The 6,000-nt window shown below is 33.2% G+C and overlaps 1 protein-coding gene across 2 annotated transcripts in view; it reads left to right on the plus strand.

The window, feature by feature from the left end:
• Window positions 1–6,000, plus strand: part of LOC126881515 (UDP-glycosyltransferase UGT5-like) — an 81,163-nt gene that overhangs the window by 64,792 nt on the left and 10,371 nt on the right. The window lies entirely within an intron of this gene.

A 6,000-nucleotide genomic window follows, 5' to 3' on the forward strand; every position in this document is an offset into this window, starting at 1 on the left:
TTTTCAAGCTCAATAATTCCTGTAATACGTTCAGTTATCATACTCGATCTTGGATGCATCAGATACTACTTGTCAATACGTTTCAAATTCATGTTTAGTGATCAACATCAGGTAAGCCGTTTAGAAGTTATAGAGCTCCAAAAGTATAATTAGTCCAGGAACTGAAATTTTTCACTTCGCAATTTTTACAGAATGGATAGATTTGTTTAAAAATTTGACAATAAGTAGTGGATAGTCCAAGGATCAAAATCTATATGATGCCCAAAGACGCTTTTGCCATGGGGTGGTTGCCACCTCATCTCGAGGGTGGAATTTTTTTTTATATTTTGACCGCAAATGCTGGTAAAAATATTAATTATAAACAAAAAATTTTCATTACACATTTTTTTGATAAAATTAATAGTTTTCGATTTATTAGTTATCGAAGCTGTTAGTTTTATATCGGAAAGATTACCAGATAACGGCAGTTCTCGCCAGTGGCGCAGAAATACACCCCCCTACACGCGACACTATTATATACACGAAATTTTCAATTTTCTAAATCTGACTGAATTGAAAATGGTGCCAACTCCCATCTTCAAGTTTAGAAAAAGACTCACCCATTCATATGTCAACCATCCATTTTGGTCCAAGGGTGTCGATTTTACGACCCTTCCTATTTTGGATTTGTTTTTCGTTCTGGTCCCCAAAACTCCCAAAAACTTCGAAAATTTAAGTCCGACCTTTGCGGCTCCTAACAGAACTGATCATTACCTTTCCAACGCATGTCTAATTTTGAACATTGCCAGAGAACGGCAGTTCTCGCCAATGGCGCACACCCACACCACCCTGCACGCGACACTATATATACACAAAATTTTCGATTTTCTAAATCTGACTGAATTGAAATTTGGGCCAACTCCCATCTTAAAGTTCAGAAAAGACTCACAAATTTATATGTCAACCATCGATTTTGGTCCAAGGGTGTAGATTTTACGGCCCTTCCTATTTAGGGTCTGTTTTTCGTTCTCGTCATCAAAGCTCCCAAAAAGTTAAAAATTTGTCCAACCTTTGCGGTTTCTAATAGAACTGATCATTACCTTTCCAACGCATGTCTAATTTTGAAAATCGGTTATACCATTCAAAAGTTATAGAGCTTAGATATGTGACTCAACTTTTATTTAAAAAAGGGAAAATGTTTGTGGATATGTATGTATATGTGTTTGAAAGTTAAACCAATTTGATATTTTTTTTCTGTGTTTAAAGAGAGGGTCAGGGCCGATTTAGAACCGGTGTAGTTTGTGACTTTTGACCACCCATAAGCCAGCTATAGGACTTGGTAGGTACAAAACGGCATATTTTTTGGGGGTATATATATTCGGATCAAAAAGAGGCAGGAGAACGGCAAATGCCGTCAGGATCAGACATACACACGAGTCATTATAGCCGAAAAACTGAAAAACTAAACTTTGAAAATTTTGGTTTTTCGACAATTACTCAACATTTCAACGTACGAATTGCGCTAATAACTTAGCGTTTGTAGAAGGACTCAAGACGAATCTAACGATGTATACCTCATATCCGGGAAAATTCGAATTTTTAGGTTATAGGCTTCATAAATATGATAAAATCTATTTCCTGTGGAAAAAACGGTTTCGAAAGCTCAATAATTCCTGTACCTAATAGCTTCAGTTATCATACTTTACCTTAGATTAATCAGATACTAGTCAATACGTTTCAAACTCATGTTTACTGATCAAAATCGGTTAAGCCGTTTAGAAGTTATTAAGATAACAAAAGTATAATCCAATTAACGATTATTCCCCAAATGGTTTATGAGTTGTAGTGGTTACGACGCTAAATTTGATCTGGCAACGGGCAATCCGACTTCATTTACCGGCCATCTCAATATATTTTTTTTCAATCTATTTCGAATAGAAAAAAATCTATAATCCATCTAATAAATCTATATCCATCGAATGTACACTAGATGATTTGGGAGATAATGCAACAAAGGTGACCACTTATAAAGCTTGACGTGTAATAGAGGAACATTGCATTCAACTTCATACATTTAATTTATAAATAACTTTGAAAAACTCCTGATACAAGAATAAAAAACCGCTAAACGCCGTAAAAATGAGTGGCGCATAAAATATTCCAACTACAAAAGATCTGATATGAATGTTACGTGGCGCGAAAATGGATTTTCATTTGATGCAAAACAAAATTCTAGTTTTATTTTAAAAGATTTTTCCGTAATATTTGCTAAATTTGAAGTAAACGCGCCACAAAAGAGTTTCAAAATTCAAACTGTATCAAAGTTACTCTTTTGTGGCGCGTTTACTTCAAATTTAGCAAATATTATGGAAAAATCTTTTAAAATAAAACTAGAATTTTGTTTTGCATCAAATGAAAATCCATTTTCGCGCCACGTAACATTCATATCAGATCTTTTGTAGTTGGAATATTTTATGCGCCACTCATTTTTACGGCGTTTAGCGGTTTTTTATTCTTGTTAAATATTTTACAATGGAATTGTAGATCTTTAGTTAGCAATAGGGATAATCTTGTAAATTATATTAATAATTTTCATGTAGATATTATTATTTTATCCGAAACTTGGTTGAAAAGCCAAATGGATTTTAAATTAAAAGGATATAATTTTGTTTCAAAATGTCGTGACAGCGGATATGGTGGCGTAGGTATTTTCATATTAAAGAGCATTGATTATCAAATAATAAATATTAACTATAATTTTAATAGTGGAATAGAAGTGTGTGCAGTCTTACTTAATAAAATTAATATATCTTTTGTGTCTATATATAGACCACCTGACATCACAGTAGATAAAACAGATTGGATACATTTATTCAAACAATTTGATTTTAATAAAACAGTTTTTTGTGGTGATTTTAATGCCCACAATTACATGTGGGGTCCGATCCCGGATGACCGTAATGGTAGAACTTTAGTAGAAAGTATGGATTTTCTCGAACTAGTCTTTCAAAATGACGGAACACCTACTAGAATCGGTCCAAGTGGGAATCAGTCTGCCGTTGATTTGACTTTTAAATCAGCTACATTAACAAACCGTATAAACTGGTCAGTACACTCTGACACACTGGGATTCGATCATTTTCCTATTAAAATAGAACTTAAAATTAATCCTTCTTCTTTTCTTATTAATCCATCAACCAAATGGAATGAATCCCGCGCTGACTGGAAACTGTTCCATACATATTTAGAGAATCAACTTTCTACCTTTTCAACAACCGATGATCTTTCAAACGATGAGCAGACAGCTCAACTTTTTCAAACTAATTCCATTGTCGCCTCTAAATCTATGCCCATAAATAAACCCTTTACTCCGTCAACCCCAAGGCCCTATTGGTGTGATGAGGAATATACAGATATAATAAAAAAACGATCAGAAGCTTTAAAAGCATACCGAATGCAAAGTAACTATAATAATTACATAATTTATAAAAACATTGCAGCCCAAACCAGACGGTTATTTAAAATGAAAAAAAAATGTAGCTGGATTCATTTTTTAAATAGCTTGAACAAAAGTACTCCTCTCTCAAAAATTTGGAGAACTGTAAGATCATTTTCCAACAATAACCAATACAACAAGAAACCACAACTTTCTGAAGATCTCATTAATAAGTTACTAGATCAACTTGCACCTTCATCTGCCCCAGGTAATATTGCTGATAATAACATAGACATTTTTCGTTTTAATACTAACATAGATCACATGTCAAAACCTTTTACTTTTTCAGAACCAGAGTTTGCTCTTAAAAAAAGCAGAAATACAGCACCTGGTTTAGACGGTTTTACCTCTAAAATATTGGACAAATTGCCATTAAATGCTAAACACATTCTCTTACAAATCTTTAATAATTGGTGGTTGAAACAAGAATATTGCGACACTTTAAAAAATATAGTCATATGTCCTATACTTAAATTCAACAAAAATCCAGAATTTCCATCATCTTATAGGCCCATCTCCTTATTATCATGTGTAACAAAATCTTTTGAAAGACTAATAAAATTGAGAGTAGAACATCTTTTAGAAAGTAAAGCAGTTTTTCCCTATTCACAGTATGGATTTCGTAGAGGTCGAGGCACAATTGATGCTCTCATACATTTAGTTTCGGATATTCAACTTTGCTTCTCAAAGAACGAATTTATGCTATGTTTGTATATAGATTTAAAGGGTGCGTATGACGTGGTTGATTTGGGTATATTATATTCAAAAATGGTGGCATGTGGTATCGATAAAAGATTATCTGTAAATATATTAAATTTGTATGTTAACAGAAAAATATATTTACGTGACCATAATAATGTATTACACGGTCCAAGAATATTATATAACGGTTTTCCACAAGGCTCAATTCTAAGACCTTTATTATTTAATATTTACACTGCAGATCTGCATGACCTGATAGATGACAAATGTAAAATAATACAGTATGCCGATGATATATGTTTATATACCAGCCATAAATCCTACGATGATTGTATGTTTAATCTAAAACGTAACTTTGGGAATATAGATAGGTGGGTTAAAAACATGGGATTTAGCATATCACAAGATAAGTCTTCGATTGTATGTTTTACAAGACGTAGACAAAAAATCAGAGGCAAATGCCATATAGGTGATTATGCTTTTCCCTTAGCAGAAGAGTATAAGTATGTGGGCATGCTCCTAGATAAAAAAACTCTTGTGGTCTAGCCATATATAATATGTGAAACAAAAGTCAGAGCGTGGAATTAACCTTCTGCGTTTCGTTTCCAAAAAAAGTTGGGGTGCAGACCAATATATTTTCTTAATGTTTTATAGATCCTACATACGATCCATTCTAGATTATGGCTCTATTCTTTATGGTTCTACTTGCAAAACAAATCTTTTAACACTAGACAGAATACAATATAAATCTATAAAAATCTGTCTAGGAGCTATGATGTCCCCACCAAGTCATGCAGTTCTAGCAGAAGCTCAAGAACCACCTTTATACATACGTAGGCAAATATTAGCAAACAAATGTCTAATAAAATACAGAACGTTTAATACAACTATGGTTCAGAAAATAGGTCTGCTTTCGACAGAAAATTTAACAAATTCTTACTGGAGAATAAAACATTCACCTCCTCTTACAGAATCTTTTATCGATACGAATCTTTACCAACCTTATATTTTACAGCTACCACAATTTCCTTTTTTCGAACATGGCTTTGAAGTTCTGATAGACAAACCAACCATTATAATGCCATCTTATTCAGACTTGCCAACTTTAACAAATCTTATATTTAAATCCATACTAAACAAATTAGGGAAAAATTTAACAGTAATTTATACAGATGGATAAAAACAGATGAAAGTACTGGTTTCGCATTTTTTGTTTCAAACAACAATTATGCAGAAAAATACCGAATTCCGGATTGCTGTTCTATTTTACAGCCGAGGCTGCTGCCATACAGAAAGCACTAACTTGGTGTGCTTCTAATTATTGCGAGAACGTTGTAGTAGTCTCAGACTCTCAGGCAGTACTACAAGCTATTTGTAGCCATCCATTAGATAATTTCCAAAACTCCATTATTCTTGATATTAAAAAAACATTACATAATCTAAAATCCACTAAAAAAACAGTTACTTTACTGTGGGTTAAAGGACATAGTGGAGTAGTTGGAAACGAAATAGTGGATGGAATGGCAAAAAATACATCCGAGATACCAGAAATTACAAACATTTTCAACTTCAAAGACCTATTTTCTATTATCAGAAGTGTTGGCAGGGAAAGATGGAGGTCCAAATACGAAGATGTTCAGCAGACATCAAGAAATCATTACTTTTCTATTCACTTATTATTACCCAAATGTATACCTCATTTTAACTACAATTATAACAAAGTACATTCCTCATTAATAACCCGGCTAAAACTTAACCATGGCCTTTTTCCAGAGCATCTACGTAGGATTGGAATCTATGAAACTCCCTTCTGTTCGTGTAAC

This window comes from Diabrotica virgifera, chromosome 3, assembly GCF_917563875.1.
Source record: "Diabrotica virgifera virgifera chromosome 3, PGI_DIABVI_V3a".
Taxonomy (NCBI): Eukaryota; Metazoa; Arthropoda; class Insecta; order Coleoptera; family Chrysomelidae; genus Diabrotica; species Diabrotica virgifera.